Raw genomic sequence first — 25,621 nt, 5'->3', positions numbered from 1 at the left:
TCCAGAATAGTGGCACAAATGTAATGTTGTTCTGTATGTATGTATTGAAGCCTTTCATTGTGAAGTAGGCGCCTTAATAACTTCTCCGCCAAACCATATGCTTCTCGCTTTTCAACATGATCTCTGAACGTTGAAGACACCTCCTTCAGTTGGTGCTCTAGCATGACCAACAATGGGATAGCTTTGCCCAAAGAACAGTCCTCCCTGCTGACTTCACGCGTGAAGACCTCAAAAGGACGAAGCATGTCTGTCAGGCTTGCAATTAGCTTCCATTCCTCCAACTCTAGCCTCATTTCTTTCTGAGTAGAACCCAGTTTATAGACATACTCATTTATTACCCCCCACTGCTCAGACAGACGCTCAAGCATGAACGTGTTGCCACCTCCTGGATTAGTCCTTTGACTGGCAGTTTAAGTTTATGTTGAATGCTCCTCAGCTGCTTCTGGGCCTTTAAAGAATGGCTGAAATGTATGCAGATTTTTCGGCAGATGGTCAGTAATTTGATGACTGGCTCTTCTTTTTTCAAGAATTCTTGCACCACGATGTTAATACTGTGCGCCAAGCACGGCACTCTGAAATATCCACCATCAGTCTTGGCCCTAACTATATTACTGCCATTATCCGTGGAAACATAACCAACTATGCAATTTCTTGGATGCAGCCATTCATAGACCTTCCTGTTAAACTCCTCCAAAAGGTTAGCTGCAGTGTGAGATTTCTCCATGGCAAACATGCCTACTGTTGCATGTTTGCGAGTAGCTTGAAAAACTGTGTCCATGTCAACACTTGCTTTTTCTAACTGTTTGACCCCTGCAAAAGAGACCCAGTGTGCAGTGATGCACATGTAATCAAGGGCTTGGCAACCGGTCCACATGTCTGTTGTCATGTGGATAGTGTGAACAACACTCTTCAGAATAGCTGCGCCAATCACCTCCAGCACATCTTGATGTAGTGCTGGAACAGCAACCCTGGCAAAATAGGACCGGCTAGGAACCTTCCATTTAGGACAGACTGTTGCCACAAATTCAAGAAAACCCACCCCTTCCACGAAAGAGAATGTGAGAAGGTCCAGCGCTAGCATTTTAGCCAGCTTTGCGTTATACAGACGTACCGTTGGGTGGTTGCATTCAAATGGCGCATCCGACCAAAACAGGCTGCTAATGGTGGGCTGGACCGTTTTACGTGATGATGATGATGCAGACTTCACACCAGTTGGGCTCATTGATTTAGTGTTTTGCATTGATGTTTGTCCCAGACTCTTAGGAGTCCATTAGGATGATGGGCGGACTTTGCCCGCCCGTCATCCCATCGTGAATCGGGACCGCCCGCCATAAGGGCGGGGGTCCCGGGGGTGCCATTAGGATGTGCCCGCCACAGTGGCGGGCACATCCTGTATTTTCAGCCTTGTGGCAGGCGCTGCTGTCTGCACCGCCCGCCACAATGCTGAAAATGCACTTTCACATTGTCATTTGCAAAGCGGCAGGCACCGCGCAGTGCCTGCCGCTTTGCAAATGACAATGAAGGGGGGTACCACAGGTACCCCCATGTGCACCCACCATCTGTACTTCACTCTGGAGGCCCGCAGGGAGCCCCCAGAGTGAAGACCGCATGCCTTTCCGTGGCGGCAGTGCCGCTGCGGAAAGGCATCTCACAAAGCCCATTGTAATATGGCTGGCGGTGTCTAATAGACACCGCCACCATATTAAACATTTTCCGGAAAAGTGGCGGGCGGTGTTTCGCTCCACTGCGGTCCCCCCGCCATCGTAATATGGCGGGGGAATTCAGGGAAGGATGTCGGGCGGATTTCCCCCGCCAGGCTGGCAGTAGCCACCGCCAGCCTGGCGGGGGCAATCCGCCCGACATCCTAATGGACCCCTTAGTGTGACTAATACATGTTGCAGGGGTAGAGGGTATGGGCGATACCACTACAGTGCTGCTGCCAGGGGTACTGGGTGTACCAGAAAAAATGTCTGTCGCTTCTTCACTTCCCCCCTGCACGATCAGCCTCTCGTCATCATCAGATGCAATATCAAGGGATACATTTGGATTTGTTTTTGTTTTGGCTTCCTCGATCTTACTTAGGTGCTTATACCACTGGATAGGGTGGTGTTATTTGAGATGACCTCTCTGGCCTCCGGTACCATAGTTGGTACCAAGCTTACCCCGACTAACTGATACTTTACAAATCGAACAAACGACCATGTTTTCTGCCTTTTTGCTAACAGTATAGAAGTCCCAAACTGGGGACTGGAAATGTCTGCTGGTGGTGGAGATGCTACTTTGACTTTCAATGCCAGATGAAGTGGAGGATGGGCGTGGCTGAATTTGTTTCTGTTGTTCATTTACAGCACCACTACTTGAGGTCGAGCTGGATGGAATATGGAAGCTGTAGGTCGTGTTGGTGTTGTAGTTAACTGCGTTGGTGGTGGTACCAGTGCCACGCCGCCCACATCCACATCCCGCTCAGTAGCCATTCGGGATAGGGTTACAATGTCTGCATGCTGCATGCCCACTGGGCCTGGAGTGACGACTGTGATGACTGGGTCATCGTCAGACTGTTCATCAGCAGCAGAAGACACTACTTCTTCTTCATCATCATCACCCATAATTTGAAGCCTTACGGGAACCTTCCTTTTAGGCTTAGCTGCCTTTGTCGGCTCATGGCATGCCTCACTCTCAGACTGCATTTGCGGGTTCAAATCAGGATCAAGGTCATCAGAAGGAAGGGGGCTTGAAGAAGAACTTGTAGTAGTGGTAGCCCTCTTTGCCCTTTTTCTTGCTGGGGATCTGGAAGACAATGGATCAACATCAGGAGGAGTGGCTTCCTTGGATGATACTTCTGCTTCAATATCAATTTCCTAATGTGCCCCTACTTCTGGAGGAACAAGCGTTGTATACATTTCAAATGAAATGAAATGAAATGAAATGAAATGAAATAAATGAAATAAAATATTTATAGAGCGCACGATGGCCAAACGGCTTCCTGGCGCTGAGAGCTCTACTGAACAGAATAGACAGAGCCAAGGAATTTAGCAGGGGTAGGCCTGGGCAAACAAGAATGTTTTAAGCGCTTACATTGTGCCGCTCCATGAACGTCTAGTTGCACCTCTCCATGCACATGTCCATGCGCCTCTCCTTGCGCCTCTCCTTGCGGCTCTACTTTCGGCTCTACTTGCGCCTCTCCTTGCCGATGAACTTGCGCTTGTACTAGTTGCATCTGTGGTTGTCGTTGCGGCTGTGGTTGTTGAACACTCGTCCGCTGAGTTACACCCGGCGTTGATTGGATGGTACTTTCTTGTGATGAGCCAACATCACTGGTCGATGGTGATTGAACAACCAAAGTGGCTGCCGCAGCAGCACTCATGGTCTTGGACCTACCTTGGCGTGGTGGCACTGAGCCCAATGAAGCGGAGGTGCTGCTTCCAGCTTGGTCTCCGGTGGACACAGCTGCTGCTGCAGGCGTAGCTTTTTTTCCCCCAAAAAAGGTGTCGGTGGGCACACCAGTCTCCTTGGTAGGTGGGGCCACTTGCTTCTTCTTCTCCTTCTTACTGGAAGTGGCACTGGCAACTTTTTTCGCTGAGGCGCTACGGCCACCTTTCTTTGGGGACATCTTCTTCAGATGTCAGAACAGCAAGCCGCAGTTGCACGAGTTGCACAGTTGTCTTGTCTGTGGCCACACGTGACGTCACGTCACGTTGTGCTGCACACACCGCTGCAGGACTTCTTCCTGGCACTGGTGATTCTCTTGTGCACCTAAAAGCAATGGAAGCCAGAGGAACATCTGTTAAACACCCCAAAAAGTCAGAAAGCACACAAAAATCACCACAATCCAATGCCATCCATGCCCAAAATGGTGTTTAAAATCAAGACACCCCACAGAAAGACTTGGTCCATGCACCACTCAGTACCCCTGGGCATAAAATGGATGAAAGCAAAGCAAACTGGGTGAAGGCCTGAGCACACTGCCTGGCTTCAAAATGGCCCCTTGACCCCCACCACATGGCCAGGCTATGCCAAGACAAGGCCTCAAATGGCCCCTACCCACATGGCCAGGCCCCAACAACACCCCAAAAAGTCAAAAAACACACAACAATCACCACAATCCAATGCCATCCATGCCCTCAATGGTGTTTAAAATCAAGACACCCCACAGAAAGACTTGGTCCATGCACGACTCAGTACCCCTGAGCATAAAATGGATGAAAGCAAAGCAAACTGGGTGCAGGCCTGAGCACACTGCCTTGCTTCAAAATAGCCCCTTGACCCCCACCACATGGCAAAGCCCTGCCTGGACCAGGCCTCAAAATGGCCCCCACCCACATGGCCAGGCCCCAACAACACCCCAAAAAGTCGAAAAACACACAAAAATCACCACAATCCAATGCCATCCATGCCCTCAATGGTGTTTAAAATAAAGACACCCCACAGAAAGACTTGGTCCATGCACCACTCAGTACCCCTGGGCATAAAATGGATGAAAGCAAACCAAACTGGGTGTAGGCCTGAGCACACTGCCTGGCTTCAAAATGGCCCCTTGACCCCCACCACATGGCCAGGCCCTGCCTGGACCAGGCCTCAAAATGGCCCCCACCCACATGACCAGGCCCCAACAACACCCCAAAATGTAAAAAAACACACAAAAATCACCACAATCCAATGCCATCCATGCCCTCAATGGTGTTTAAAATCAAGACACCCCACAGAAAGACTTGGTCCATGCACCACTCAGTACCCCTGTGCATAAAATGGATGAAAGCAAAGCAAACTGGGTGCAGGCCTGAGCACACTGCCTGGCTTCAAAATGGCCCCTTGACCCCCACCACATGGCCAGGCCCTGCCTGGACCAGGCCCCAAAATGGCCCCCACCCACATGGCCAGGCCCCAACAACACCCCAAAAAGGAAAAAAACTCACAGAAATCACTACAATCCAATGCCATCCATGCCCTCAATGGTGTTTAAAATCAAGACACCCCACAGAAAGACGTGGTCCATGCACCACTCAGTAACCCTGGGCATAAAATGGATGAAAGCAAAGCAAGCTGGGTGCAGGCCTGAGCACACTGCCTGGCTTCAACATGGCCCCTTGACCCCACCACATGGCTAGGCCCTGCCTAGACCAGGCCTCAAAATGCCCCCCACCCACATGGCCAGGCCCCAACAACACCCCAAAAAGTCGAAAAACACACAAAAATCACCTCAATGCAATGCCATTCATGCCCTCAATGGGGTTTAAAATCAGGACACCCCACAGAAAGACTTGGTCCATGCACCACTCAGTACCCCTGGGCATAAAATGGATGAAAGCAAAGCAAACTGGGTGCAGGCCTGAGCACACTGCCGTCTTCAAAATGGCCCCTTGACCACCACCACATGGCCAGGCCCTGCCTGGACCAGGCCTCAAAATGGCCCCCACCCACATGGCCAGGCCCCAACAACACCCCAAAAAGTCGAAAAACACACAAAAATCACCCCAATCCAAGGCCATCCATGCCCTCAAAGGGGTTTAAAATCAAGACACCCCACAGAAAGACTTGGTCCATGCACCACTCAGCACCCCTGGGCATAAAATGGATGAAAGCAAAGCAAACTGGGTGCAGGCCTGAGCACACTGCCGTCTTCAAAATGGCCCCTTGACCCCCACCACATGGCCAGGCCCTGCCTGGACCAGGCCTCAAAATGGCCCCCACCCACATGGCCAGGCCCCAACAACACCCCAAAAAGTCGCAAAACACACAAAAATCACCACAATCCAATGCCATCCATGCCCTCAATGGGGTTTAAAATCAAGGCACCCCACAGAAAGACTTGGTCCATGCACCACTCAGTACCCCTGGGCATAAAATGGATGAAAGCAAAGCAAACTGGGTGCAGGCCTGAGCACACTGCCTGGCTTCAAAATGGCCCCTTGACCCCCACCACATGGCCAGGCCCTGCCTGGACCAGGCCTCAAAATGGCCCCCACCCACATGGCCAGGCCCCAACAACACCCCAAAAAGTAAAAAAACACACAAAAATCACCACAATCCAAAGCCATCCATGCCCTCAAGGATGTTACAATTCAAGACACCCCACAGAAATACTAGGTCCATGCACCACTCACTGCACCTTGGCCTACTGGCAAGTGAGGCTTTACAGGCACCCCAAAATTTAAAAAAATCAACATATAACAGCTAAAATTCCATGACATGAATGAGAATTAAGTTTAAAAAAAATCACAGAAACAGTTAGATCATGCACCCATGACTTATCCTGGGCCTACTGGATACTGTGTCTACCCACAGGCCACAATATAGTTTTTTTACAGTTGTGAAAAAGTTTTAAAATTGTAGTTGCAGCAACTGCAATACCCCAAACAAACAACACCAACTTACTTGTAAAATCTCAAATCCAAAAGTGATCCAAACTCCAAAGTCCCAAAAGTCCTCAAATACAAGTATCCAGCAGCAGCCACAAAAAGTAACCCTTCCAGCTCCAGATCCAAATCAAAAGTGACCAGGACATGGACAAAGCACTGGGAGGAGCCTGCTGGACAGGAACAGGAAGTTGGAGACTCTGGGGCACTTCCTTCCTCCCACCCCCCCAAAAGAAATGGACTCCTTGCACCAGAAAGTGCTGCCAAATGTCAATCTGAGGAGTTATTCTGATCAAAATCAACATTTTTAGAAGGTTTATGCTGCCTGCGGTGGATTTCTTGTGCAGAATTGCAATTTTTGCAATTTCGGGAACGCGAGCTGTTCAAATCTCCCACCGGAAGTCAGCTGCGCGCCGCATCTACCTGTTTGGCATTGTTTACTCCCGCAATGCGCGATCGCGGGCCTTTATGATGTACTCGCGTTGTCAAACTCTCGCTGTGCAAGATGGCAAGCCGCGATGACGTAATTGCGTTCGAAAAACTCTCGCGCGATCACGCAGCAAGATCAAAAATGGCGCAGCACACGCAAACCGGGAGAAAAATAACTCGGCGGACTCAGAATCACAGTAAGTCAACGTCGCGCGCGCGATATTGTATTTTTCAAGCGCCACCAAGCAAAATAATTCGTAGCTTGCGAATTTGCGGATTTTTGGGCAATTTCACGCGATTCGCGGATCGCAAAATTGCCAAAAATCCGCAAATTCGCCCGCAAAATGGACTTTACGCCCATACTTAGTGTTCACCACAGTACAATTGGCCTCATCACTGTCACCGCAGATCTCTTGCCACTTTGCATGCGTAATCTATGGCATAATTTACAAAGATTGTGCATATGAGAGTATGTGTACTATGGCAACATGCATGCAGTTCTTCATGGCTAATGATCCCTATTGTGCATTAAGTACTTGGTTGTGTATGTATTTGTGCAGGTTGCTACCCACAATGAGCAGGCAACACCTGCTGATGCTGTGTGTCCTGTGCGTAGCTTGGCCTTTTGGTGCTTGATCCTGTGGCCGTCGTTTTTGGTGATTGTTCATCCATTTTCTTTGAGTGACCCATGAGTAACCAGACACTCCTTCCTTTCTATATACCTGTTACACTGTGCCTTTCTACCCTCCTTGTCTTTGTGTGCTACTTTTTGCTTGGTGTCTCACCCCTTCAGCCGTCAGGTGTTCACTCATTCCTGCTGCTGCCTCCCCTGCGGCACCACACCACCGAGTGCCCTGATTCTGCAACCCACACGCCTCCCAGATGCTCCTCCCTCCCTCCCCCACCCATTCTTAATGCAGGCAGCAGCTTGTCTGTGCCACTGTTGCGACACCTTCGTTCCAAAGGCAGGACCGTCAGCGCCCGCAACGTGCACAGTGCAAGACCCTCTGGTCCTTGCATGACCCACGTAACACAACAGACTCATGCTCCAGCCACCCTCCAAACAATGAACACCAGACCATCAACCACCTGCTATCAGGCAACCCCTAAGCGCACACACGACAGCTTCACATGCTGTGTGTGCAACTCCTACTGCCTACACTACGCTGCCCCGCCTAACAGACCATGTCCGTACAACCAGGTCTTGTGCCTCCTACTGCACACCCGCTCCATCCACCAGCATGCCATTGGACTCTGTTACCTCCTCAACACAACAACCCCACACATCGCCTTCATTACTGTAACCTGATTGAACACATTTCTCAGCACACAACTTCAACATTGCCACTTCACAAACGGATACAAGATCACAAGCAGGGACCGCACCAACAAACCAGGAGGATGAATTGCAATTCATTCAGAAGTACACCCTCAGAGTCACATACAACAACAAGGACACAATCAGCATTGTCAAGCACCAACACTTCAGGTTTCACACCAATCCCCTGACCACCCTCAGTCTAACAATCATGTATAGATCTCCAGGCCATACAAAAAGGGAAGATAGCCTGGCTGATGAGAATTATGAATCCGAAACCGGTCCCAGGATGCTTGTCTCCCGTCCAGGGAAGACATGGCTTGGCAGTTCGGGCTGGACTGTTCCCATGAGGCACAGGGTCAGACTGATTTGCATATAGCCATGTCTGAACTGGGGTGGCTGAGTGAACTAAAGAATGGTGATGGATTAAACCCAGATCAGTTGACTGGGGGTGAGTGTTTGATTTGTTCAGGCGCTCCGTCCATCGTCCCCTTTTGTATCGCTTTGTTCGCCCTAAGTGTGGCAGGGTATGCTCAGACGTGAGTCCCTTGTTCACTTGGCCACTGGATTCAAGATAGCCTGGCTGATGAGGATTATGAATCCGAAACCGGTCCCAGGATGCTTGTTTCCGGTCCAGGGAAGACATGGCTTGGCAGTTTGGGCTGGACTGTTCCCATGAGGCACAGGGTCAAACTGATTTGCATATAGCCATGTCTGAACTGGGGTGGCTGAGTGAACTAAAGAATGGTGATGGATTAAACCCAGATCAGTTGACTGGGGGTGAGTGTTTGATTTGTTCAGGCGCTCCGTCCATCATCCCCTTTTGTATCGCTTAGATCTCCAGGCCTACACCCACAATTCTGCTAAGCCATTAACAACTACATCAGCACACAGGACCTCACCTACAAAGACTACATGTGGCAGGGGGACAGCAGCTTCTGGCTGGAGGACAACCACACCACCATCCTTCATTGGTACATCAACATTTGCATCCAGTTCTCCAACAAGCAACACACTGCCCCACACTCTGCTACAGATCCACCAAAGATGCTTGATCTAAGTAACCACAGACGAGCTGTGTGGCACCCTCGCCTAGGACACTCCAACCAACGCCACCGCCACACCCTGCAATCTCACACACTGGATCACCGACAGATCCAACACTCTTGCCACATTGACGGACTTTCCTGTGAAGCACAACAACAGTTAAGCCACCTGGGACAAGATAGACCTACTGGACTCTTAGAGGTCTAGCCGTACTCTCGTGCAAACCTTGTGAAACAAACAACCATCAGTTACCTTTCAGCCCTGAAACCCACCACACACAGACATCACCATATCATCAGCACGAACAAGAGGACATCCTTCAGGTAGGGCCAAGGCACCAACACACACAACATCATGGAGCTCATCGACATCGTGAGTAAACTATCTAACCCCAGCTCTCCATCCAAAATACATCCCACCCTTGCAAGATCAAGGGGATCCCTTGCAACATTCTACCACTGCAAGCTCATGGACGTACACGACAGCCTCGCCACACTGAGGCAGACAGCACTATTATCCATAGGACATACCCCCCCTCAGGTCCTGGACTCCCGTCAGCAGCAAAGACACCACCCGGCTCATGTACACCATCCACTCCGGCTCTCCATTAGGACACTACCCACACAACATCTCAATCACAGCATACCCCATCCTTGAAACCCACCTCCGGCACATCATGAATGTCTCCTTTGAGTATGCCACTTTCCATAGGAGCTGGAGGCATGCAGAGACCCAAGCCCTTCTTTAACAATGGACGGCAGTACCGCAGGATCGCCTGGAACATCACCCTGCTTCCCTACCCGGCAAATGTCATCAAGAAGACAGTCAATGAGCAACTTACCATCTCCCTCCAAGGAAACATCTCCAGGCAACCTGCCCCAGTACATCTTCCACAGTAATCAGGCCATTGCAACAGCCCTCATTGCCACCACCATTGACATCTTGGACCCTGCTAAAAAATGGTGAGACCACCACCCTCACCCCCTCGACCTCTCAATGGCATTCTACACCATGTGCTACCACACTGTCAGATCACACATCTACAACACTGGGATCCAGAATAGGGCCCAGGATGAAATCGCCAAGTACCTCACCAGCAAGGCCCTGGGAGTCCGCCTCCCCCTTCAGCACGTAGTACACTGGGGTCATCGGGCCCATGCCCCAGGGCTCATTTCTCAGCGTGACAATCTACAATGTCTCCATGACCCCCCTCTCCACCATCACATGCGCACACGACCTCATCATCATGTCCTATGCCATTGACACCAAGCTGCTCCTCACCCTCACCAAAGACCCAGCAACTCCCAGATCCAACCTTTAAGAAGGTATGAGGTCCGTTGACAAATGGATGAACATCAGCCACCTGAGGCTGGACTTGGACAAGACTGAGGCCATTTTCTGAGGAATGTCCCCTTACGGCTCGGACAACTCCTTGTGTCACACTGGCCTGGGCAGCGCACCAGCACACAGTGCCCACACACGCAAGCAGGTGTTCATCGTACACTCCTCGCTCACAATAACCATGCAACTCAACACCATCTCTACCTCATGCTGCAACTCCCTCCGCATGCTGCAAATGATCTTCAGATAGATCCACTCTTAGGAAAGACAGACAGTCACCCAGGTCCACAGCAGCCGAGTGAACTACGGCAACGCCCTCTACGCAGGAACAACAGCCAGACACCAGGAGGACTTTGTGCACATCCAGAGTGCATCCGCACACCTCATCCCCAACATCCCCTGCCACAGCCACATGACCGTCCACCTGAGATACCTTCTATAGGCTCACTGTCAAATGCAGGATCACCTTTAGACTACTCAGTCACACTCAGGAGGCACTCCACAAACCTAGCCCCAAAGACGAACATGCCCCATCCAACACCCCATTGCCCCAACTCCGTCCAGCCAACCTTGCCCTGGGCACCATTCATAACATCCACAGTACAACTGCATGCGGGAGATAGTTCTCCCACATCACCAAACAGACCTGGTACTCCCTTCCTGGGCACTTCCACATGACCCATGACCTCTACGCCATCATAAAACTCTTCCAAAACTGTATGTCTGAGCAGTATGGCACGCCCACCCCCCTCAGCAGCTTGAAACCATCACAGGTGAGTATTGCGTTCCATGTATGTATTTGATGATATATTGTGACCTATGTGTGTCCTCGACCAGACTCAGATCCCAGTGTATGGATGGCTTCAGTTTGTTCCACACTCTGGCATACTTTGACATATTCCCACACTTATGTTGTTGACTCATGGTCACACAATCTTCGCATTTGGATTACATGTTCATGTCATTGGACATGTTCAGCTGGATAACTTCATTCAAAATAGACGTGAGTGATTTCAGCGACCACCTGCCCTTAGTGGCTGAGATAAAATCCGATTCGGCAGAGAAAAAAGAACGCTACATTGGCCCAGAAACAGAAGTCAGTGCAAATTTAAAACGGATACGGTGTAGTCTTGATAACATCGACCATATTGGTTCAAGTGCGAAAACCCTCTTCCACCAAATTCACTGCTCATCCAAGTTGGGGAATGTCTGGCAGGACTTCATCATCACCATCGGGGAACAACTGGGTAGTACCAGGCCCTCCAATTCTCGCCTTGTGAGGGACCCTCAAACACGAGACAGATGTGGTTGGACATGAAAGCACAAAAACGCCTGATCAATCAAACTCTGAGACAGATACGAAAGGATCAGGGAAACCCTAGTTTGCAAGTAGTGCTGAGGGAAGGGAAAAAGAAACTTAAACGGCTGAAATGGTTAAACTTGTTCACGAAGGAAAGCAAAAAACAGTTCCAGGTTCTGGCAAATGGTGAAAAGAATCCAGAACCCTGACCATCTGGGGCAAAATTCGCACATATCAGAGGAAGTATGGACTAAATACTTATTGTCACACTTTAATAATGACAACATAGGAGATACGGCAACAAAGTCCCACTGCTTGGAAATCACAAAGCTTAGTCATGATGGTAACTCCAGCAATCAAAGCGGGACAAGCATGTGTGGATTGGGGGTGTTTAAGGGTATGACATTACCACAACTAGAACTTTTAGAAGGGGAAGGCAGACCTATAAGGATCATGGAGACAGGGCTCACGGAATATACCCCAGCAGACATCGGGCGGCGAATCATCAAGGGACGACCGAATGGGGCCCCGGGACCGAATGGAATCCCCCCCATTTTGTACAAATCTGACGTAGCCTTTTGGAGTGCATCCTTGGGTCAGGTCTTTAATGAGGCGAGACTTACTTTATCCCTTCCGGACTCTTGGCATGGGTCCATTATTAGTCCAATATACAAACATGGGAGTAAGAGTAACCCGAGCAGCTACCGTCTCATTGCTTTGCTTGATATAGAAGCAAAATACTTCAGTGGTCTCATTCTGGAAGAACTATCGGCGTGGGCGTCCGAAAAAGCCATTATCCCTCCCAATCAAACAGGTTTCCGTAAAGGCCAAGGGACAACAACCAACATCATGGCCCTGTCCTTACTGATGGGCGAGGCAAAAACCACCAAGCTACCGCTATTTCTCTCATTCATTGATTATACTGTGGCCTTCGACCATGTGGACCGGAATAAACTTTGGGAAAAACTATTTAATTGGGGCATTCCGAAACATCTCCTAGACGCCCTAATACTTCTCCACTCTAACACCTGGGTTAAAATTAAACTTGGAACTGGCCAGCACCTCTCGAAGCAGATAAGGACAACTAAAGGACTAAAGCAGGGGTGCTTATTAGCGCCAATCCTCTTCAATCTGGTTGGTACCTGAATGGAGTAAAACTTGAACGGGTAGCCACATACAAGTACCTTGGCGTCATGTTGGATTCTAAGAATACGTCTAGGCCGCAGCTCCAGTCTATTCGAGGGAAGGCAACAATGACCTACCTCGCATTGAAATCTCTAAAGACTAAACTCCCTGACCTCACCCTTAAACCCTTTCTTGAAATCCTCCGAGCGAAACTTCAACCAACGCTCACTTATGGGAGCAAATCGCTGCATGGGAAGGACACTGCAGTGCTAGACGCAGTCATAGCCAATTGTTACCGGGCCATCTTCAACCTTCCCAAATATGCGTCTCCGGCCCAAATTCGAAACGAATTTGGGCCGGAGACGCATATTTGGGAACAAACACTAGAAAGACGGAGTGCATATGTAACTACCTGGCGCAAGATTCGCGATGCAGATCCTGACTCCTTAAATGCCAGCGTCTGGGAAGAGCTACTTAGATGCCGCACCTCACAGCCGAGGGACTACTTATTTGGATCTCTTGACATGTTAGGCTTATCCGATATTTGGGAATCCGCAATAGATCACCAGTCCTTCAAAAAGTTGGCAAAAAAGTCTGCCAGAATAATTTCTGCAATAGAAGATAAGAAAGATCTAGCCAACAGGGCGCATGGATGGATAACGGTGGGAGACTATGGCAAAATACAGCCACAGGCATACCTTAATATCGGGATGAAAATAAAAATCAAAGAAAAGTTCCTGAAACTGCGCCTTGGAGCTATCCCGATATTGCCGCACCTGCCGCCATGGGAGAGAACTCACCCCTCGGCTCTATGTCGCCTGTGTAAATCTGGCAAGGAGGACATCATCCACGTGATATGCATCTGCCCGAGACTAATGGACTTGAGACACAAGCTGTTGCTACCTTTTTTTAGATCATATGCCGTTCGGACTTGCAGGCAGGCAGTTAAACTATGTTTTTCCTCCAGTGACATTAAACTGAACTGGCAGGTTGTGAAGTTCTTTGATTTAATGAAGAAAAGACTCAATCACACCTGAAAGACTCATCGGAACCTAGCAACAACCTTGAACTGACAATAGTAACTGCTGTATTTTAAATTATTTGTATTGCCATGGCGTTTTATATTTTTGTAAGGATTTTAATTAATCATATACAAATAAATATATTACTTACTTACTTACTCATGGTAAATGACTGCAACATCAATTTTCCTTGTGATTGTGGGCCGGAGACGCATATTTGGGAACAAACACTAGAAAGACGGAGTGCATATGTAACTACCTGGCGCAAGATTCGCGATGCAGATCCTGACTCCTTAAATGCCAGCGTCTGGGAAGAGCTACTTAGATGCCGCACCTCACAGCCGAGGGACTACTTATTTGGATCTCTTGACATGTTAGGCTTATCCGATATTTGGGAATCCGCAATAGATCACCAGTCCTTCAAAAAGTTGGCAAAAAAGTCTGCCAGAATAATTTCTGCAATAGAAGATAAGAAAGATCTAGCCAACAGGGCGCATGGATGGATAACGGTGGGAGACTATGGCAAAATACAGCCACAGGCATACCTTAATATCGGGATGAAAATAAAAATCAAAGAAAAGTTCCTGAAACTGCGCCTTGGAGCTATCCCGATATTGCCGCACCTGCCGCCATGGGAGAGAACTCACCCCTCGGCTCTATGTCGCCTGTGTAAATCTGGCAAGGAGGACATCATCCACGTGATATGCATCTGCCCGAGACTAATGGACTTGAGACACAAGCTGTTGCTACCTTTTTTTAGATCATATGCCGTTCGGACTTGCAGGCAGGCAGTTAAACTATGTTTTTCCTCCAGTGACATTAAACTGAACTGGCAGGTTGTGAAGTTCTTTGATTTAATGAAGAAAAGACTCAATCACACCTGAAAGACTCATCGGAACCTAGCAACAACCTTGAACTGACAATAGTAACTGCTGTATTTTAAATTATTTGTATTGCCATGGCGTTTTATATTTTTGTAAGGATTTTAATTAATCATATACAAATAAATATATTACTTACTTACTTACTCATGGTAAATGACTGCAACATCAATTTTCCTTGTGATTGTGGGCCGGAGACGCATATTTGGGAACAAACACTAGAAAGACGGAGTGCATATGTAACTACCTGGCGCAAGATTCGCGATGCAGATCCTGACTCCTTAAATGCCAGCGTCTGGGAAGAGCTACTTAGATGCCGCACCTCACAGCCGAGGGACTACTTATTTGGATCTCTTGACATGTTAGGCTTATCCGATATTTGGGAATCCGCAATAGATCACCAGTCCTTCAAAAAGTTGGCAAAAAAGTCTGCCAGAATAATTTCTGCAATAGAAGATAAGAAAGATCTAGCCAACAGGGCGCATGGATGGATAACGGTGGGAGACTATGGCAAAATACAGCCACAGGCATACCTTAATATCGGGATGAAAATAAAAATCAAAGAAAAGTTCCTGAAACTGCGCCTTGGAGCTATCCCGATATTGCCGCACCTGCCGCCATGGGAGAGAACTCACCCCTCGGCTCTATGTCGCCTGTGTAAATCTGGCAAGGAGGACATCATCCACGTGATATGCATCTGCCCGAGACTAATGGACTTGAGACACAAGCTGTTGCTACCTTTTTTTAGATCATATGCCGTTCGGACTTGCAGGCAGGCAGTTAAACTATGTTTTTCCTCCAGTGACATTAAACTGAACTGTCAGGTTGTGAAGTTCTTTGATTTAATGAAGAAAAGACTCAATCACACCTGAAAGACTCATCGGAACCTAGCAACAACCTTGAACTGACAATAGTAACTGCTGTATTTTAAATTATTTGTATTGCCATGGCGTTTTATATTTTTGTAAGGATTTTAATTAATCATATACAAATAAATATATTACTTACTTACTTACTCATGGTAAATGACTGCAACATCAATTTTCCTTGTGATTGTGTTGTTTATTTATCTGTCTTGTGCGTGAAACATGAGTAAGTAATAGGTGCTGTACAAAAATGCCGGGAGTTCAAAGTTCACAGAGGGAGATGTGATGCCTTGCAGTTTGAGTCAACAGAGTCCAGACCACAGTGCTTGGCATCATTGTTCAGACGGCAACCAGCAAGTCCATGTGGGAGAGTAGGACAGTCTATGAGGTGATGCTGTTGCACACAAAGTCAAGGTGCCAGACCAGGTGACCTGGGAGATGTGCATGGCCCACTTCCTCTCACTGTCTTTTCCGTGGACGACCCACCTTCCTTGGGGGACCCTCATATGCAGGCCTTGACGATGCATGGGATGCTCCCTCAGACGATTCCTCCTCCTCCTCCCTCCCTATGCCTGCTGGCGGTCTTCGCCTAGATGTTTCTTGCCTGGTGACACATGTTGTCTGCGATCCGACGGAGTGAGTGGCTTATGACCCTTTGCACTGCCAGGAGCTCAGCCAGTCTTGCCTCCACCCATCCTTGGTGTTCTTGTTGACTGGTGTGTTGCTTGGCCTGCAGGTTTTTGTTCTCTGTGAGGGTCCCCACTACCTGGCAGAACTCCCTGGTGTCCTGCCGGTATGCCTCCATGATGTTGCGTAGTTCAGACATACCGGGCCCTCCAGCTGGCTGTTCAGGTTCTCGCCTCCGCCTGCCGCCACTCCCACCACCCCTGCCCACACGAGCCTGGCCTGCCGTTGTGGGCACATCGGGTCGACGGGACCCCTGAGGGATGGCAGTGGTGGTGTTGTCTGCCACCTCTTGGGTGCCGGGCGAACCTCGTCCCTCATTGTCAGACTGGCTCAGTTGTTGACTGTGGGCAGGGCTCCGAGATGTCTGCTGGGATGTGGCAGGAATGGTGGTGGTGTTTGGCGCAGATGTTCCTGATCCAGCTGCTGCACAGGTTTGGGCACCAGAGTTGGTGGAGGTCATCCGTGGAGTTGAGAGAGGCGTCGCTGTCGGTGGGATCAGGGTCCTGCATAGCCTGGGACTATGATTCATCTCCCCTTGTTGGGGTATATTCCGCACGTTGCCCTGTGGGTGTGAGAGACAGACAATGTTAATGTCATTTAATACAACACCATTTTTCATACACATTGTAGTTGTCACTGTTCCACCTGGTAGTGGTCTATGCTTTGGATTGTCCTCAATGTTCACTTGAGTATGGGTATGTTGTGGGGTCAGATTGATCTGTGCTCAGGAGTCATTGACAAGTGGGGGCATATTTACAATGACTGGCACAGCCCTGCATATCAGCAGGGATTCGCCAGTCATTGTGCACCACAGCTATGCCAGCATGGATGCACACTTTTACAATGCGGAGCACCATGGGGGAAAAACGGCACAGCTGCGTCACGCATCTGTACCGTAGAAGTGGCACATTGCTGGAGTTGCATCACCAGCGCAACGCAGCTGCAGCAATGCTCTGTGGGGCCCTATCTGCACAATGCTGCGTCAATCCTTACGCCTGCTTCAAGCATGTGCAGGGTTTTGACGCAGCATGTGCTTCAAAGTGGCCACTTTTGGGAGGCGTTGCTGAGCCGTAACGCCCCCCCCACCAGAACACCTACTTCTGGTGCAGGGCTTCAGAACGTGACACATCTCCCAGATGCGTCACCTTGTAAATACCCAGCACCATGGCGCCACTTTTGTGCTGCCGCTGTGTCACAAAGGTGATGCAACGGTGGCGTGAAAGAAGCGCAAGGGGCTTGTGAATCTGCACCGTGCATTTTTTGCTTGGATGCTTCAGCAGATCTGTATTGGTTTTGTTGTGTTACATGACCATTGTGACAGTGGGGCATTCCATTGCCTGTCCCAGGAGGGTATGTTTGTGCAAGGGGTGTGTGTGACAGGCCGTGCTGGTAGTTGGAGTCTGATTTGGAACTGGGCAACCCTCATGGTGTGGCTGTCCCCCCATGGAGCATGCTGCCTTGACAGTGGTTGTGAGTTCCTGTCCAACATATCTGACCTTGTTGTCCTGGTGTTTGTGTTGCACTGGTCACAGGAGGGCCTTGTGCTGCCTACACCAGGGCCCAGTGTCAGCTATCTTGTCAGTACATTCCCACACCCTGTGCATTGAGCATGGTGCATGGGTGTGTACCTGGGCCGTATGGGATGAGTGAAATTGGGCTTGGGCATCCACAGAAATGTTTATGGGGTGGGCACATTTTTTACTTCATCACCATCCCCCTTGCACCATTCTCCCCACTGCCTTGTGCCCTTCTCCCCTTTGCCTTGCACCCTTCTGGCCCTCTGCCTTGAACCCTTCTGCCCCTCTGCCTTGCACCCTTCTCCCCACTGCCTTGCACCCTTCTCCCCTCTGCCTTGCACCCTACTCGCCCTCTGCCTTGCACCCTTCTGACCCTCCCCTTGCACCATTCTCCCCCTCCTCCTTGTACCCTGCTCCACCTCCCCCTAGCACCTTTTTCTACCTTGTACCCTTCTGACCCTCCCCCTTGCACCATTCTCCCCTCCCCCCTGGTACCCTTCTCCCCTCTGCCTTGCACCCTTCTCGCCCTCCCCCTTGCACCCTTCTCCCCCTCTGCCTTGCACCCTTCTTGCCCCCCTTGCGCCCTTCTCGCCCTCCCCCTTGCACCCTTCTCCCCCTCTGCCTTGCACTCTTCTCACCCTCCCCCTTGCACCCTTCTCGCCCTCCCCCTTACACCCTTCTCCCCCTCCCCCTTATACCCTGATCCACCTCCACCTTGCACCCTTTTCTACCTTGTACCCTTCTCCCCTCTGCCTTGCACCCTTCCCCCCCCTTGTACCCTGCTCCACCTCCACCTTGCACCCTGCTCCCCCTCCACCTTGCACCCTTTTCTACCTTGCACCCTTCTCCCCTTCTCCCCTTCACCTTGCACCCTTCTCCCTCTCAGCCTTGCAGTCTTCTCCCTCTCCGCCTTGTACCCTTCTCCCCTTCTACCTTGCACCCTTCTCCGCCTTGCACCCTTCTCTACCTTTAACCCTTCTCCACTCCGCCTTGCACACTTCTCGGAAACCCCCTTGCACCCTTCCCACCCAATGGAGGGGGCTGCCACCTGGAACAATGGCACCATTTAAAAAGCATGATGGACTAGGGCCCACACCAGACGCACTTGCGATCCAGGGGGGGCCAAGAGCCCCCTTTGCCCCCCCTGCGGACGCCCATGCAATTGGGTCTGATTTTGAGTCCCACAATGCATTTTGTTACACTCACCCTTCCAGCATACCGGACGTACATTCTTGGGTCTGTGCTTCCTGTAGCATGGGACATAGCATGGCCTTGCTTTCTCAATGGGGCATACACATGTTAGTGGCATTAGCGTTGTTTTTGTTGTAGTTGTGGGCGGTGGGCGCTTGGGGGGTTGGTGCGGGCATTTTTTGTACTTGGGGTGTGTATGCCATTACCCCCATGTTACATGAGTTGTTTGTGTACTCACCAGGTTCTACGACTCCTTCAATTCCATGTACTCCCACCGGTGGTAGCAGGGCCATCACCTTCTCCTCCCAGGGATGGTACTGTACTGGTCTGTGGGGACCACCACCTCCAGTGTGCGTACTCGTCATCCATTTTCCACTTTATCATCCTCCACAGATCGTACCACCTGGCCTGGCACTCCTTCCTTGTGCATCTGATGGGTGCAACAGCATTCACCCTATTGACTATCCTCTCCCAATGGCTTGTTTTCTCAGCTATGCTGGTCCGTCTGACCAATGCGCCAAACAGCTGTGGCTCAACTCTGATGACTTCATCTACAAGGATCTCCATCTCCTCTTTTGTGAACTTTGGATTCTTCTGTGCGGACATGGTGTGGGGTGACTGTGTGTATGGATGTTGGAGTGTGGGTATGAATGTGAATGGGGGTGTGGGTTTAAATGTGAATGTGGGAATGTGTGAAGGTGGATGTGTGCAGTTGTTGGTGTGTTGTCTGTGTGTCTTGCAAATTGGGTCTGTTGCAAAGGATCATGGTTTGTGTGTGTGGGCCCTTTTTATTGGTAATTTGTGGGTGGGGCTTAGTTTAAATTTCTGGTGGGTGCGTTATAAGGGGTGGTTCTGAGTTAGCCTCTCTGTTTGCCTTTTGCATCTGGCCAGGACATTAATTTCCATGGTTTTTATACTGGAGACATGTTTTTTGGTGTTGTGAGAGTCGTTTTCACCCTCCTTGTGCTGTTTTACAGTGTCAGCGTGGTTCAGTACGGCTCGTTTACTTGTATTTGCTTCTGTTTATTTGTGTGTGCAACACGACGTTCACGCGGTACGAGTCGTTTTCTACCTCCTTGTGCAGTTTTTAGGGGTTCCCATGTGCTTCGTTCAGGGGGGTTCATCTCGTATTTACTTTTGTGGCTCGCTCATACGCGTCGTTTTTACGGGGTTCGTGTGCGCGTCGTTCACTGTGGGTTTGTCTCGTATTTGGTTTTGTGGCTCGCTCATATTCGATGTTTTCCATACAAATCACAGCTCATACATGACGTTTTCCCATACGAATCGCATTCTGATTCCCCGGTCTGGATCGTACTTGTCCGGTTGTACAGCATGTTTACGGTTCGTACGGTTCACTGTTAGGGTCCGTATTGTACGGATTTTCCCTTGATTTTTGTATTGTTCGCAAAGATTCAAAGGTATATTTTACCTACGAAGTATACTACGCGATTTGGAAGGATTTTTGCAATTCGAACGGAAACGCCTACGAATACGAATCGTCGTACGGATTTCTTTCCCGAATCGGAATCGACCCAATAATACTTAAAATTCACCTTACCTTTCCCAATGCAATGTAGCTTCCAACCGCGAGCTCCTCCAGTCCTGAATGTAGCAAAATAACCTTACGTGGTTAGAAAATAGTCCCATTGAAATCAAAAGAACAACATAACTATATGAAATAAAATGTTAAAAATGAAAAATAGCGGTACAAAAGGGGGTGGTGATGGACGGAGCATCGGAACCTATCAAACACTCACACCCAGTCAAAAGATCTGGGTTTAATCCATCACCGTTCTTTAGCCCACTCTGCCACCCCAGTTCAGACATGGCCATATGCAAATCAGTCTGACCCTGTGCCTCATGGGAACAGTCCAGCCCGAACTGCCAAGCCATGCCTTCCCTGGACCGGAAACAAGCTTCCTAGGATGGGTTTCTGGCACGTCAACCGTCTTCAGTAAGGCTTGCTTAAATCCAGTGGCAAAGTGAGCAAGGGACTCACGTCTGAGCATACCCTGCCAACTTATGGCGAACAAAGCGGGAGAAAAGGGGTGGTGATGGACGGAGAATCTGAACCAATCAAACACTCACACCCAGTCAAAAGATCTGGGTTTAATCCATCACCGTTCTTTAGCCCACTCTGCCACCCCAGTTCACACATGGCCATATGCAAATCAGTCTGACCCTGTGCCTCAGGGGAACAGTCCAGCCCGAACTGCCAAGCCATGCCTTTCCTGGACCGTAAACAAGCTTCCTAGGACCGGTTTCTGGCATTTCAGCCGTCTTCAGCCAGGCTTGCTTGAATCCAGTGGCAAATTGAGCAAGGGACTCACGTCTGAGCATACCCTCCCAACTTATGACGAACAAAGCGGTACAAAAGGGGGTGGTGATGGACGGAGCATCTGAACCAATCAAACACTCAAACCCAGTCAAAAGATCTGGGTTTAATCCATCACCATTCTTTAGCCCACTCTGCCACCGCAAGTTCAGACATGGCCATATGCAAATCAGTCTGACCCTGTGCCTCATGGGAACAGTCCAGCCCGAACTGCCAAGCCATGCCTTCCCTGGACCGGAAACAAGCTTCCTAGGACCGGTTTCTGGCATTTCAGCCGTCTTCAGCCAGGCTTGCTTGAATCCAGTGGCAAAGTGAGCAAGGGACTCACGTCTGAGCATACCCTGCCAACTTATGGCAAACAAAGCGGTACAAAAAGGGGTGGTGATGGACGGAGCATATGAACCAATCAAACACTCACACCCAGTCAACAGATCTGGGTTTAATCCATCACCATTCTTTAGCCCACTCTGCCACCCCAGTTCAGACATGACCATATGCAAATCAGTCTGACCCTGTGCCTCAGAGGCAAAACTGGTCAAAGGGTAATTATTATCCATTACACTACGGACGGATGTCAATGCCCTTATGAATGTTGTGCCAAACATGCAGGTGGGCAACAGGTAATCTCATACATGTGTATATTTATTTTTATTACAGCACTCAAAGCACAGTGTTTTTGGCAGTGGCAGTTAATTGGTTTGCCCTGAGGAAATTGCCTGATAAAAACCAAGGCAATGAAACATGTCGGCTGTAAGTAGGGTGTGAATCGATAGGTAGTATTCACATCTTTCTTTTTTATGTTTATGTGTTTACTGTTTGCAAAAAAGGAACGCGAGTAAAAGTTTATTGTCCTGTTTGCACAGTAACCTTTTTGTTATATGTTGAACGTTGTTAGTCTTTGTCACATATAAGTTTGTGTTCACTGCACCATTCACTGTCCTTTTTTTGGGTTTCGGACACGTTTACGTTAAAGCTAGGTGGCACCGATGATGAGAACAGGGCCATCCTGGTGAGTACCAACCAGGGGTCCCATTGGTGGTGCGCCCGTGAGGTGCCACCTAGCTATTCACACATTTTTTTTTTGTCCTTTTTTGGTGAATGTGAGTCCTGTGTTGTTCTAAATGTGTTGATCAGAGTTTGGCGGCCTTTTATTATGGCAATAGACTGGGACATCTTAACAATCTCTATAGCTAGAGGTGTGCTGGGGGGATTAATGACGTACCAGTGATGTCATTGTTCACAGACCTGTAATTAAATTGCCTTGAGAACTAGGACTTTTGGTTTTTGATGACTTTTTGAGTGGAGGGCGTCCTAGCTCTTTCTTTCCCTCTTGACTCCTATTGTATGTGTGTTGCTTGAATCCAGTGGCAAAATGAGCAAGGGACTCACATCTGAGCATACCCTGCCAACTTATGGCGAACAAAGCGGTACCAAAGGGGGTGGTGATGGACAGAGCATCTGAACCAATCAAACACTCACATCCAGTCAAAAGATCTGGGTTTAATCCATCACCGTTCTTTAGCCCACTCTGCCACCCCAGTTCAGACATGGCTATATGCAAATCAGTCTGACCCTGTGCCTCATGGGAACAGTCCAGCCCGAACTGCCAAGCCATCCCCATCACCACCCCCTTTTGTACAAAAATGAAAAATATGCATTATACTTAACTGTAAATATTACACATTTTTTTCTGTATGTTAAAAGTTTATTGTGTAATTAATAACACTTTGTAAATGAATAATAATAATTAATAACAAATTAATATGAAGGGGCCGATTCCAATTCGGTAAACTAATCCGTACGATGATTAAAATCCGTAGCCCTTTCCGTACGAATCGTACAATTCTGTCCGAATCGCATAGTACGATTCGTATGAAAAATATGCGACCGAATTGTTACGAACCGTACGAAAATTAAGGGAAAATCTGTACAACACAGACCCTCACAGTGAACCATATGAATCGTAAACATGCTGTACGACCCGACAAGTACAATCCGGACCTCGGAATGAGAACGCGATTCGTACTGAAACGTCGGGAGGAGCGATTCGTATGGAGAGCCACACAATCACATACGCACCGTGCAATGGGTATGGTTCGTACGGGTACGGTTTGTACACCCCATCATTGCAATGGGTACGGTTTGTAGGGGTATGGTTCGTACACCCCATCATTGCAGGGGTACGGTTCGTAGGGGTATGGTTCGTACACCCCATGATTGCAGGGGTACGTTTCGTAAAGGGTACGGTTCGTACACCCCATTATTACAGGGGTACGGTTCGTAGGGGTATGGTTCGTACACCCCATCATTCCAGGGGTATGGTTCATAGGGGTATGGTTCGGACACCCCATGATTGCAGGGGTACGGTTCACAGGGGTATTTAAAAAATACAATTTTTTTTCTGAAGCTGGTAATCATTGTAAATAACAAAATATTTATGTTATTTATGTTATACAAATGTTGTGATGAGAAATATACTGACAACAAACAAACATGTAAATAAAAAATATAATATTTCAACTCCAAAACTGTTATAAATGTTTAATAAATATATATGTGTTTTTCTTTTATTCTAATACTTATATTATTAAAAAGTATAATGTGATAACAATGTGTGTACCTACAACTGCAACATAAAAAAATATGTTAATATTTTCTGTAGTGTAATAAATGTAAAATCAATACTGTAAATAAAAAATTTGAAACTATACCTCTCTATTTGGTTCTACAAAAATAAAAATGTTATTAAACAAAAAAATTGTCTTTATTTAAATATTTATATATTACAATATAATATTTAACTTGCCTATTGTTAATCTACATTTATACTTTTACTAAAAAAATTAAAAAAGAATATCTATCTCACTAAACTATAAACAATATATAACTTACTATTCATACTCCAATTACATGAAAGTCAGAAAATGTTCAGAAAACTAAGCATACATGAATTACTATTCCCACTCCAGTTAGGTGAAAGTCAGGGAAGGTGCTGGGCACTGACCCAATACAATTTACTATTCCCACTCCAGTTAAGTGAAAGTCAGGGAAGGTGCTGGACAATGACCCAATACAATTTAATATTCCCACTCCAGTTTGGTGAAAGTCAGGAAAGGTGCTCGACACTGACCCAATATAATTTACTATTCTCACTCCAGTTAGGTGAAAGTCAGGTAAGGTGCTGGACACTGACCCAATATAATTTACTATTCCCACTCCAGTTAGGTGAAAGTCAGGGAAGGTGCTGGTCAGTGACCCAATATAATTTACTGTTTTCACTCCAGTTAGGTGAAAGTCAGGCAAGGTGCTGAACAGTGGCCGAATACAATTTACTATTCCCACTCCAGTTAGGTGAAAGTCAGGGAAGGTGCTGGACACTGACCCAATACAATTTACCATACCCACTCTAGTTAGGTGAAAGTCAGGGAAGGTGCTGGACACTGACCCAATACAACTTACTATTCCCACTCCAGTTAGGTGAAAGTCAGGGAAGGTGCTGTACAGTGGCCCAATACAATTTACTATTCCCACTCCAGTTAGGTGAAAGTCAGGGAAGGTGCTGGACACTTACCCAATACAATTTACTATTCCCACTCCAGTTAGGTCAAAGTCAGGGAAGGTGCTGGACACTGACCCAATACAACATACTATTCCCACTCCAGTTAGGTGAAAGTCAGGGAAGGTGCTGGATACTGACCCAATACAATTTACTATTCCCACTACATTTAGGTGAAAGTCAGGGAAGGTGCTGGACACTGACCCAATATAATTTACTATTCGAACTCCAGTTAGGTGAAAGTCAGGGAAGGTGCTGGACACTGACCCAATATAATTTACTATTCCCACTCCAGTTAGTTGAAAGTCACAGAAGGTGCTGGACACTGGCCCAATATAATGTACTATTCCCACTCCAGAAGGGTGAAACTCAAGGAAAGGGCTGGACAATAACTCTATATAATATAGCATTCCAACTCAAATAAAATAAAAATCTGGAAAAATACAAAGCACTCATCAGCAAATATTTGTAAATATAAATATAAATTTGTATAAATGATAAAAATATTACATTAGTTTTACATGATTTACAAATGAAAATACATGATACACATTCTACAAAAAAAACCTACATTAACACCTAGGGGCCGATTCTGATTCGGTAAACTAATCCGTAAGATCGAATCCGTAGCCTTTTCCGCACGACCTGTCCAA

This window comes from Lissotriton helveticus, chromosome 7 (assembly GCF_964261635.1).
Source record: "Lissotriton helveticus chromosome 7, aLisHel1.1, whole genome shotgun sequence".
Taxonomy (NCBI): Eukaryota; Metazoa; Chordata; class Amphibia; order Caudata; family Salamandridae; genus Lissotriton; species Lissotriton helveticus.
This window is presented reverse-complemented; position numbering follows the sequence as displayed.